The sequence below is a fragment of the Giraffa tippelskirchi genome, chromosome 2 (genome assembly GCF_054371585.1).
Source record: "Giraffa tippelskirchi isolate mGirTip1 chromosome 2, T2T-mGirTip1v1.2.pri, whole genome shotgun sequence".
Lineage (NCBI taxonomy): Eukaryota > Metazoa > Chordata > Mammalia > Artiodactyla > Giraffidae > Giraffa > Giraffa tippelskirchi.
The window spans coordinates 5,382,776-5,395,580 of NC_137276.1; the positions used below are offsets into that span (position 1 = coordinate 5,382,776).

Below are 12,805 nucleotides of genomic sequence, written 5' to 3' on the forward strand. Positions count from 1 at the left end.
AGTAGATTGATATGCAGATGGCTTGGTCCAGAAAGGAAGGCTGGTCTGTGGAAATGTCCCAGTCGTAGCAGCAGTGGCCACAGCAGGGTGTGAGATATTGCAAGATGAGTGAGCGGTTCTCAAGAAGTTCAAGGCCAGGAGGGCGAGAGGAGGTGGGAGATAGGATCAGGAGACGACCAGCCATGTGCTTTGTGGGTTTCCTGGCAGACAGGGTGATGACCTCACTGAAAAAAGGGGATGAGATGCGCACACAAATCCTGCAGCTAAGCACAGCTGCTGGATGCTCAGAGAAAGAGACCTGTGTGGGAAGGTAAGAAGTGACACTGGGCGCAGGTTTCAGGGTGAAGATCAGAGAGTGAAGAAGCAGTTTAAAGCCAGTTTACGGAGGAATCAGCAGGGCAGAAAGGCCCTGTGTTCGTTGGTGATAGGTAAACACTGAATGTTTTGAACAATTGCACACATTTTTAGAAGACGAAGTCTTGATAGCTAGAGACAACCAGAGAAGAGGAACTGGAGATCGGCTGAGAGGGTGTGATGGGTGAGAATTAACTGATAGCAAAGGTGACTGGTGACCATGGAGATATATACAAGCGGGCATTTGGGAGAGAGACATCCTGGGGGCGAGTCTGTAACATGGCAACATGGAGAAGGTACTAAAGATGCTACTAACCCAGGCTGACACGGTGCTTGGGGATCAAGAGAAGCAGAGAAGCCAGGGAGCCAGCAGGCCTGGAGGAAAAAGATATGATTACTAACAGAAATTGGAATGTGAGTTTCCAACGGGAAATATTATTTTAAAGATAAGTGCTTCATCATTTCTTGCTTCTTAGAACTTCCATGAGAAATACTCTGAAAGAGGAAAAACTAAACCAAAGGATTCACACCACAAAGAAATTCTTAAAGGACTAAGAATAGTCCTATCAAATAACAGGTGCTTAATGAATATTTAATGAAGCTATTAACAATAAACCTAGTCAGTGATTTTGCTAGAAATTCACAGACTCCAGATTGGACAATAATTTTTTTTTTCCTTCCATTTCAAGTCGTACTTGTTTTGAAGTAGGAATTAAAAGGAAAAGTCATGAGATGTTGCTAACAAGGAAGACAACTTCTAGAGATGTACAATCTTCAAATCTGGGCCACATGGTGATTAAGGAAGAAAAAAGTATCAAAGGTTTGGAGTTTTCCTCCCCCAAACTCAACCTTATATGGAGCTTCCTTTGGTGAAAATTCACATGGGTAGAAGTTGAGTTTTTAAAGAAAGAATGTAAATTTAATGACCTAGTAATAGTATTAAAGAAACAAGGGGAAAAAGTAAGCCTCAATCCAATAGATTAAATGCTCTTTTATCCCACATGCTGACGGTTTTCGGCTGAAAGAATTTTCACCTTACCAAAATACGAGTCCATTGAGTCAGTTCAAGACAACTAGAAGACATCTATGTCTTAGCCTTGACCCCACCTCTCAATTTTATATCATGACATATCAATTTCATTGGTTTTTGTGCCAGACCCACCAATGTATCTCTTCTTTTTTCAAGCAATATCAGAGTGGTTCATAAAGATGTGGCTTTTTGCTTTTCTCCTTTTTCCATGTTGAAATCGCATAGCACAAACAACTAGACAACTAGTTTTCCATTAATCATGCACTTACAACTCGCATACCTTGGAGAAGTGTGGCAGGGAATCACTGTCAAGAAAATACACATGCAAGTGTAGAGAGTTTGAAAATCTAAAAATCTAGGGAAAATCTAAAAATCTAGTTTGAAAATCTAAAAATACTAGGGACTTCCCTGGAGGTCCAGTGGCTAAGACTCCAAGCTCCAAAACAGATCCTACACAGCACAAATAAAGGTCACACACGCGGCAACTAAGACCAGCCACAGCCAAGTAAATGAGTATTTTTTAATAAAAACATTTATTAAAATGTTTTAATAAAAATGCTAAGAAAGATAAGTTTCTCACTTTGAAACCATATTTTTCATCTGACTTCTCAGGCCATTGAAAAATCCCATGATAACTGCTTTTCTCAAATATGTATTGTCTCTTGGTTTTAAAAGTAGTTGTTAGTTCAGAGACTTCGCAGAAGGACTTTCCCTCCTGGTTTAATTTTTGTTGTTGTTGTGGTTTTTGCTATTTCTAGTCATCTCCATGTACACTATTCACTCTCCTCTAAGTATGTCTCTGCTTTATTTATTGTTTCTATCAGATTTACTAGTGGGCAAAAATCCCCAGGGTTAGGCTAAAGGATGGAATTGATCACATGATTGCAGCAACTGGCTCTGTAAACACACCAGGTGGTCTTCTTGGGCAGGGCAAGCCAAGGGAGGCATCCTTTCTCCAGGAGGTGAGGTCAGCCCCTGAGCGAGGGGTAGAGGATGAACTGGAATCTAGGGCCCCTGGTTCTCATTTCATTCCTCGTGACCATTAAGTTCCATCAAAGCCTCAGTCCTAACTCTGGATCTAAAGCATCTGTGAAAATGACCACTGGCATGCCCAGTTTTAAAATAAAAACCTACAACTGTATATTTTATATATCAGCCATTCAAAGTGGCTTACCAACCTTACAGGTGGTTCTCAAACCCGTTTCTCTCAAATAACGTATCCAGTGTTGTCCACAGAGGTAACCTATTCTTAAGTGCACTCTCCTTATCACCATCACCTCATCACCGGCAGCAGCATCCCCAACACCGCATACTGGGGGCTTCACAGAAACTAGCCACCTGGGCCCGCACCACAGATCAGAGCGCTTCCGGGTGCATTCAGGGCACACTGTCCACACCCGCACCCCAGTCCTGCCAGTTACTATCTGGGTGACGTGGACACAGGTTTACCTTGCAGTGCCTCAGTTTCTCCACCTGTTAAAAAAACAATTCACTGGTCCATCAGAGATATTTGGTGGAACTTCCCTCGTGGCACAGTGATTAAGACTCCAAGCTATCACTACAGGAGGTTCAGGTTAGATCCTTGATTAGGGAACTACAATCCCGCATGCCATGTGGCATGGCCAAAAAAAAACAGAAGAAAAAAATAGTATTTGGAGAATGCAGTATTAGAACATGGACAAAGTGGGGCTTCCCTGGTGGCTCAGTGGTAAAGGATCCCAGGTTCGATCCCTGGGTTGGGAAGATACCCTCGAGAAGGGAACAGCTACCCACTCCAGTATTCTGGCCTGGAGAAGTCTATGAATGGAGGTGCCAGGCAGGCTACAGTCCATGGGGTTGCAAAGAGTCGGACACGACTGAGCAACTTTCACTTTCACTTTTTTACTCACCCAGGTTATATAATCTGAGCAGTATTCTGAGCTAATTTGTGGAAGGGGCAGAACTCAAAAGCAGGCAGGCAGTCTCTACACCCCAGTTCTGAAGCACCCTGTGATATGACAGAGCCAGGAATGATCATGACAAGAAGAGACTAGAATGACAGAATGCCAAAGGGATGACCTTGCATACCCCCTCGCCAATTTATAAAATCCTGCATGTAAATCATTCACTAACAATTAATCTCCAACCCCAGATCCCCACTGAGAAGAGCTGCCTCCATCCCTGGAATTTCTAGGAATGGACCAAATTCTAGATGCATTGCATCCCTGGTCATAATTATCAAGAGAAAAAAGGTGTGCAGCTGCTGCTGCTGCTGCTGCTAAGTCGCTTCAGTCGTGTCCGACTCTGTGCGACCCCATAGACGGCAGCCCACCAGGCTCCGCTGTCCCTGAGATTCTCCAGGCAAGAATACTGCAGTGGGTTGCCATTTCCTTCTCTAGTGCATGAAAGGGAAAAGTAAAAGTGAAGTTGCTCAGTCGTGTCCGACTCTTAGCGACCCCATGGACTGTAGCCTACCGGGCTCCTCCGTCCATGGGATTTTCCAGGCAAGAGTACTGGAGTGGGGTGCCATTGCCTTCTCCAGAAAAAAGGTGTGAATATACCTTATTCTGGCTATGGACCTGACAGGTGACAATTTACTTGACATTCACCATATGATAATTAATTCACATTGCAGAAGACCTGTGTTTTGAATGGTGACAGTGATAGGTCACTCATTGCCGTCCTCTGGGAGGAGAATCCATGTCCACTGTTGATCCAAAGTGGAGCCACGGGAAGCTCACTGTGCTGGCCTCAACCTGGGCTCTGTTTGGTGACCTGCAACCCATGGCTAAGTCCCAGGTTCATCCTAGAAAAAAGTAGTATAGAAGGGGATGGCTCTCCTTGCTCCCCTTGGGACACCATCACTCATTCATCCTTTCATTCAATAAGTATTTGTGGGTACTTTTTATGTGTCACATGTTGCTCTAAGCTTTAGGAATGCTGCAGGAAGTACAAGAGAATGAGGGGAATAAAACACGGAGACCGGTGGGTCTTCATCTTGAGTGCGTTATCACAGGGATCTCGGCTCCCCCGTTACCAGTTCCCCCAGACTGGGGTAGGGACCAGTATATTTCTTCTAGAGAGTCAGGTTCAAGGATGGAGACCCTGAGGAAGATGCAATGTTTTCCTACTTCGGAGAGAAGAACAGTCTCCCTTAGGATTCTTTTAAAGGCTGTTTTTAAAAACAACAACAACAAACCTTGTAAAAGCTTCCACATCTCCAACGCTTACGCTCTCCTCCGAAGTTTCAAGGAGGCCAAGTGTAGAGGGGTCATTTAAGGTTTTGGAAAGACATATGTTTTCCTTTTAAAAAATTACTATTAGGATTCTGAGGGACGCAGAATCATTTCAAGATCAGCAGTACCGCTTACACACGGCAACGCCAACTTCCCTTCTTGAACCCACACAACCTTTGCCCTCCGTTCTCTACCCCTTTTCCACAATCCCCAAGAAGGAAGAGGTGCCCAAGAGATCAAAAGACAGAAGCAGAGCACAGAACCATCGACTTGAAACGGGATTATTCGTCCCGTCGAACACTCGCGCTCATGGCGCGCTGGGTGCTTCATAAAACGCGAAACCGTGACAGGCCGGCCTCGGTTTCCTGCCCTTGGCTGGAGGGTTGTTTCCTAAGAGGAACCGTCCAGCTCAGTTCTGGACGGGAGGAGAAGGGTCGCTGCAACAGCTTGATACAGAGCAGTACAAAGCCGAGGGCAGTGCCTCTTGTCCGCAGGAACGCTCTCTGCCTCCGCCCCACTGAATAGCACCTGGGATGTAATTCCCCGAGCACCGCCCCGTCCTGTGTCTGCCTGTCTGTCTGTGCAGTTCCAGGCCTCACTGTTCCCCTCACATTCTCCCTCTCGTTTCATTTCTCCATCTCCCTTTTCCTTCCTCCCCATGTTCATCACAGAGTATAGTGTAGAATTATTATTTCTGAGTATCGATTTTATTGAGTGCAGTTTACTGAGTGCAACTTTATTTATTGATACTCAAAGTCAGAAAAAATGAAAAACTATTTACTTCATGCAACACCGTTGGGCCAAAGCACACACACTCGGCAGTAACCCAGTGCAGACGTGTGATCCTGAACTCTACTGATTTACCCCCAAAACATCAGGGGTTCCTTCTCTACAGAAAGATCCAGCATTCGGTTAGAAGGCTAGGTTCCAATGATTCCACCCTAACATGTTTATGTTATCCCTCATGATTGAGATTTTCTAATTAAATTCTTAATTTATTTTGCTACGACCACATCCTACTCCCAAGAGGAAAGCCAGGCAATATAAGAACAGGCCTACTGGTCACATTTACTGTAGCAAATCTGTTGTAAGGGCCCTGATGTACTTTAGGACTAAATAGAAAATACACATCACTGCTGAAGCATCTACTCATTTTTGTGCGTGTGTGGGTCATCTCTTGTCACTGCATTTGCACAGAAAAGAAAATTTAAAGTAATACTTTGCAACAACCAAATTCGAGAGAGTTACACCAAGGTTCAGAAGATAAAAAATCTGTGGAACATGGTTTTTCTTAAACTAATGGAGCTCTGTCCCTTTACCCTTCCATTCATCTGATCCCTACCCAGGTTTCTGAATACAGCTGTGTTCACCAGATCTGAGGATCCAGGCTCCATCTGATTGAGGATCCAGGTTATACAGAAAGAATCCATGGAAACCAATAATATTGACTACTCACCCTAAACCTTCTTAAAATGTCCTGGGTAAGACCCCTCCCGTGAGGATACTGGGATGCATATCATTATATTCTTTAATTAGCAAGGATCAAAGGCTGATTGAGTCCGAGAGAAAGAGGAGATGCTTAGCAGAATCTAGTCTGCAAACACTTACATAAGTGTAAGCAGAGAGAAGGGACACATCAAAACAAAGCAACTGATGCTTGAGGCCCATCTTTCCATGTCTCCCAGGGGATGCCTGCCCTGACTCCCCAGGGAACGCTCTGGGTCCTTTTTCTTCCTCCTCCCAGGATGGTCCTCAGCACAGTGGGCTAGTGCTATCCACAGAGGAATGTCTTTTCCATGCTGAGCTACACACCGCTGAGGACTGGGCCTCATTTTCCTGGGTGCCCAGCACACGGTATGGTGCCTGCATCACCCTTCACATGCAGGCACCATTCACTGCGTCCGTGAAAGGGCCATGAAGACAGGCGCAGCTGGGGGGAGGGGAGCGGGCAGGCAAGACTAGACTTGAATCATTAAAGAGGAGGATGGGGAAAAGCCCAGAAAATGAACCACTGGGAGCAAAGACATGAAGGAGGGAGTGACCAAGGTGTATTCTAGAGACACTACAGGAACTGGCTTAACTTGAGCAGACAGAGAGCTTGTGAGTAGGTATGAGATATCTAGGAGGATAAGCAGGATGGGAAAGGTTATGGAGGACCCTTACAAAGATTGCTTTTTGGAAGTGCTACCTAACTAAGACTAGGCAGGTACTCACAGAGAAGAGAGATGTTTGCAGTTGAAGGTGGGACTCTGAGAATGTGCAGGATGGACGGATGGAGAGCTGAGAGCAAGGGATGTAAAATCACCAAGGTCAAGCTTGAGACAGTGAGGATAAAAGGAAGAAATCAATAGTGAAGCATTAGGAAGGTAAAGCAAAGATCAGTGGTACCTAGTGATGGCCTGGTTGCGCAAGTGAAGTGAAGTGAAGTGAAGTCGCTCAGTCGTGTCTGACTCTTTGTGACCCCATGGACACTGTAGCCTACTGGGCTCCTCCATCCATGGGATTTTCCAGGCAAGAGTACTGGAGTGGGTTGCCATTTCCTTCTCCAGAGGATCTTCCCGACCCAGGGATCAAACTCCGGTCTCCTGCATTGTAGGCAATCGCTTTACCATCTGAGCCACAGGGGATGGCCTGGTTAAGGGGGGTTAAACTAGGAAGTCTGGCAGGTAAAGCACTGTCAGCAGCTGTTGAGGAGCCCTCAGAATAAAAGGACTCAGAGACATACCGCATCCTATGATGGATGGGCTGCGATCTCCTGACTGCCGGGCAAGCCAAGTTCAGTCCTGCATTTAACACTGGGTGCCTTTGCTCCACGCTCAGCTGGGGTGAGCACAGTAGCTTTGTTACTGGGTTAAGTACAGACCATTAGGGTCTCAGGCCATTCACCCTGTGTCAGCCCTCCTCCCAGGAGGGCACAGAGTCCTCCAGGCTGCCGGAGACACTGCTGAGCTCCTCATGTCCAAGGAGGCAGACTTCTAAAGACATTAGAACAGAACGCTGTGGCTGGGGAAGGGGAAGCGTGGCTTCGTATCTTTATGAGGCTACTTAACGTTATGTACAGAAAAGAGAGACGTTCACAACAGCTGTTGGTCAAGGCAAAAAGTTAAAGAACCAACTGGCCCGGCAGAATAAAAAACCCCATGAGACTAATGAGAAGTCGAATTTATGTTAAGAAATAAAATGTGAAAGCCATTTGGACATCAAATGGTGTGACACACGACATTTTTTATTTTCTTTGTCACCTCCCACCCCTAAGAATGTTTTGGGCGCTAAATGCAGAAAGTGCACCCTAAGCCCACCTGCAGTTGCAACTCTCACTGTTACTGGGAATATTCCCTCTGTTTCTACGTCCCCAGTGACTGTACACTGTCTCCCTGACAAGCCTAAGTCTGGTCTACACTGACAGCATCTCTCTTCAGGGTGATGCATTATTTCTGAGGCCCCTCTCATTGTTCATCAGCCACAGTGGAAGGAAAGGGGCCTTAATTCATTTCTTAGTTCAATTCACGTGCTTGGTCCACTCCGATTAAATAATTCCTGCGTCATTTTTAGCACAAGTATCACAGAAAAGAAGAGAGAGTTCAGACTGAGCAACCATCCCACACTGGACCATGGCTGACAAAACATGAGCCGTATGTGGGAAGACCATACATGCTGACTCTGACTATGGCTTTTTGTTATGATTCTGACCTGGACAGTTATCTCTCTACTGATAAACAGAAGCTGATTACAAGAAATACTCATTTCTCCCTTTCTTTCATGGCTTGCTACCTCAGCAGTACACCTAAGACCTTGCAAAGTCTACAGTTTGACCAGGCCAAGGTAACAGGGGAGACACGCTGCAATGGAAAATGCACGGGAGATCCGTTTTGATGGTAATAGATGGGCACTCCCATGGCCATGCCAGAGAGACGGATAGCATCTTTAACTCTAATTGATTTCCATGGTGGTGAATGGTTACCTCCAAGCAGAAACCCTGCCTGGGTGTTCCAATGTGATCTGAGATTGAGCCGGTAGAAGCAGCAGGGAAAACACACTCTCTTAACAGTTATTTTTTGGGGAAAATACTGTTCTAATTTTAGCTTCAGATATATCATGAGTCAAAACATGTCACTTAGTAAAAAAATACATATATATGATGGATTCATCATAGTTCATCAGTAACGCAAAACAAGCGCAAAAAGCATTCCAGTATGCACACGTTCTCAAAAGAGTGAGGTTTTCAAAAATAATCTAAGGAAGGGAAGCCGCCTCTTTTGCATCCTACTAATTCCAGCTCTTGCGGTCAGACCCCACACCATCAACTGATTGTCGCTTAATAACCAGGAATCTGTGGGGAATAGAGTAGGTGGGCTATTAGCTACATTCATCTAAACGCACTCGAGAGCCATGCTCAGAACGAAAGCCCTTATTTCTAACATTTTCTGTAACTGTCATACTGAAGGGGGAGCAAAAAGGAATAGGGAAATCAGTTCTTCTTACTAGTCTTACAGATGACTTTGGTGAGTGGCTGTTACCAGTTTTACTGAATTCTTTCTGGACATAATTAATTAGCAAAGCTAACTGCTGCACATGAATTTTCCTACATTGATGTAACATCTCAATTGGAGGAGGTATGTTTTCCAGTTGATTTTGGCCACCATCATAAAATGTTGCTAATCCATTTCCACGAATTTAGATTCCATCTGGACAGAGGATAAAGAAAGGTTAATGTCAGGATAAGCTGAACATAGAAAAACTAAGTAAACAGACAAAAAATGAAGAGGAAACTCTGGTCCAATGAAGACAGCATCTTCTGGTCCTTCTAAAACCTCAACATCAAACCCAAACATCCACGTAGAAAATGGATGCTTTACTTCCTCTGCTCCCACTAATTAGAAACAGGCCAGTGAGCGTCAGTTTATGCTTTGTGGCTGAAGTAATGGAGTAAAAGTTTTTCTGTAGGTAAAAATGAGGTTTTTTTTTTTTTCTTTTAAGTCAAGAACATGCCTTTATTACATTAGAAGGGGAAAGAAGCTCATGTATTTGAGGAACAGTCATGAGTTTGACATTGTTGAGAGTGAAAAATAACATGGAACTTCCTCATAACAACTGATGCTAAAGCTTGAAACTGCAATACATTGGTCACCTGATTCAACGAACCAACTCATTGGGAAAGACCCTGATGCTGGGAAAGATTAAAGGCAAAAGGAGAAGGAGGTGACAGAGGATGAGATGGTTCGATAGCTTCACTGACTTAATGGACATGAATTTGAGCAACTCCAGGAGATAGTGGAGGACAGAGGAGCCTAGAGTGTTGCAGTCCATGGGGTTGCAAAGAGTCAGACACAACTTAGTGACTAAGCTACAACAACATAACAACTAAAAAATTTTATTATATGAGCACAGAATGCTACTCAATAGATGCATTGTATAAGACAGCAGATATTAAAGTTCTCATTTAAATATTTGCTATTGCCGAAAAAGAAATGTAGACTAGAAACAATGAGTACTGTCAGCAGTTGGAAGACATAAAACTAACTTGGTCAAAGAGCCCAGGGGCTCCGTTTCACTCTTTGCTCATTCTAGCAAACCTTTAAGAAACATCTGCCCATTGCTATCAAATGAAGTCCAGCTTCTTCACCCCAGAATGAAAGCATATTCAGAATTAGATCCATAAAATGGGTTTTCTGAAATCAGAGATATGCATGAGCCAGATGTCTCCACCAAGCAGCTGTTTGTTCTGCCCAGGACCGTCTGTCCTGCTTCCCAATGGATGATCCTCAGGTCTTAATGATGGAGACCTCATGGCAATCATCCACCAATCCAGGGAATGGGGCATGGCTTGGGCATTTCTCACAAAGGGCCACAGCTTTGGGGCCTGAGACAGGAGCAGCCCTGCTGCCTAGGTCTCAGTCTCAGAGGGGTGTCAGCATTCTTTTTTTTTTTTTACCCCATTTCAGCCTTCATAGGCAATGACCTCTGAAGAAGGCCTGGAAAAATATCATTTCAGTGTAGTAAACAATGTTAAACTGGATAATGAATCTCACTAAGAAACAGTCCAAAATCTATAGCAGTTAGCTTTGCCCCAAGGAGAAGAGGACTTCTGCTTTGGAAGAATCAATCAGTGCAATAACACAGGTCTTAACATTAACTATTTCAGAAGGCAGATGAATTCACGAACAGGTGGGGGGGGGGTCTCTCTGTCTCACTTCCCTTTCTGCCCGGGAAACAGCATGTTAAAACATGGGATACTCTTTTTCATCACTCCCCTGCTTCCCAGTTCAGGCATTCCCTCCGCATATAGAATAAAATGCTGACCCAATTAATCCTGAATCCCGGCCAGCATCTTTGACGCCAAGGTGTCTCAACAGCGGGAAAGCCACAAGAAAAACCAATAATATCATTCAGTCCCTTTCCAAATGCGAGTTGCTGGCCTGGCGTTTCTGCTGTATCCACTGACTGCGGGGACCCTGGGAGGTGTCCTGGCAAGGCCGGCCTGCTCCCTGGCCCCCACTGTCAGTCGACTGCATTACGGCATCGAGATCACAGCTTGAGCCCAGACTGGCCAGCTCCAGGTCCCTGCAGACAGTAAGAACTGAGCCCACCCGGTGGAGGTTCCCTCTCATCAGCTGCTGACTGTAGATTATAGGCAAACCCATTTGATTTCTAATTAAAACAGATGGCAAATTCCACCCAACCGTGAGTTTTCTCACCTATTGATCCATCTTCAACTAAACACTCCCTGACTCTCCCGGCCAATCCACATACATACAGAGGGATGCGTGTAGATGTCTACACCTCAGCAGACATGAGGCAGGAGGTAGATGCCCCCCAACCCGAGGGTAAAGCGATTACAGATTCATTCCCTATGGACTGAAACTCCAAGAAGAGAATGCAGTGCCAAGTCGCTTCAGTCGTGTCTGACTCTGCGACCCCATGGACTGTAGCCCGCCAGTCTCCTCTGTCCATGTGATTCTCCAGGCGAGAATACTGGAGTGGGTTGCCATTTCCTCCCCCAGGGGTTCTTCCCAACGCGGGGATAGAACCTGACTCTCCCGCACTGCAGGCAGATTCTTTACCATCTGAGCCACCAGGGAACCAAGAAGTGATTAGCAGGGCAATTAAGGGAAGAGGAGAAAAGCAGGACAATTAAACTCCAGACCACATATTTCTCATTCCTGAAGTCAGGAGACCTCCCCGACCACATGTGTGCAGAAAGGCTCCTTGGAAGTCAACTGGGAGTGATGCTAAGGGATGCTCTACCCATAGGCCTTTGCAGTAGAATCCATCTTGGCTAAGAAATGCGTGCTCACACATGGGAAGATCCTGAGATATACCTCATGTGGACTGTGAACTAGGCAAACCAGAATGATTGGCCAAGAGAAACCCGGAAGAAATGCCCCATAATAGTAATTCCAACTGCCATGAGGGTGCGACTCAGCGATTCAGGGACTTTCCCTCTGAGAGAGTCTATTTACACATACTGCACTCTTTTTCCTCTTAACAAATACTTTACCTGCTTCACTCCTTTCCGCCTTTGTGGGAATTCTTTTCTGCAAAGCCAAAGGACCAGGGCCCTTGCCACTGACCACTGGTCTAGTGGTTAGGACCTGGCCTCCATCTCTGCCTGGGAGCCCAAGTCAGTGCAGGCCGAGCCCACTCAAGATCAGATACACATACACACACATGAACGCCATCAGGAGTTTGAAATTCATTTTCTTTCTTTATCCACGGCTTCCTCAAAACAATAAAAGATGACCTTTGGGAGACTGCTTGTACCCAAATCTAATCATTTCTGGGTTTTCTTTACTCGATCCAAGTGTTTCTACTTTGCAGAGGCCTGGTCCCCTCATGCTGCCCCTCATGTGTGGACCGAGTTTGCCCTTTCTTATTTTTTCAATCGGCAAACGATGTAAGGACACTGCAGGTCCTGCACCCAAACCAGAAGAAAGAAGGGGGGAAAAACACCTCCCCAAATGCACCATCTCAGTGCCACGGTGACAACCATTTTTGGGCACTTTCTTCCAGTATAATTTGGTAGATGGCTTTCTTTCACTTGACATTATTTCACAAGCGTTTGCCTCCAATACTAAATAATCTTTATAATTATCATTTTAATGGCCACACTGAGTGAATGTACACCATAATTTCCTTAACCGTTTACCTATTGTTAGGCATTTAGTTGCTTCCATCTTTCACCCCTTTAAGCTGGAATGAACATTTT

The 12,805-nt window shown here is 45.1% G+C and overlaps 2 protein-coding genes across 5 annotated transcripts in view; one reads left to right on the plus strand and one right to left on the minus strand.

Annotated features, from left to right (window-relative positions):
• The window catches only part of DOCK1 (dedicator of cytokinesis 1), a 556,115-nt gene that overhangs the window by 272,159 nt on the left and 271,151 nt on the right, over positions 1–12,805 (minus strand). The gene's annotated exons all lie outside the window — the stretch shown is intronic.
• The window catches only part of INSYN2A (inhibitory synaptic factor 2A), a 65,032-nt gene that overhangs the window by 5,436 nt on the left and 46,791 nt on the right, over positions 1–12,805 (plus strand). The window contains exons 1-2 of one of the 2 annotated variants that reach the window (XM_081533070.1): positions 1,044–1,174; positions 5,946–6,080. The exons of the other annotated variant lie outside the window; for it this stretch is intronic. The gene's annotated coding sequence lies outside the window, so the exon portion shown is untranslated. Of the gene's footprint in view, positions 1–1,043; positions 1,175–5,945; positions 6,081–12,805 lie in introns of those variants that run through there. 2 annotated transcript variants of the gene reach the window in all.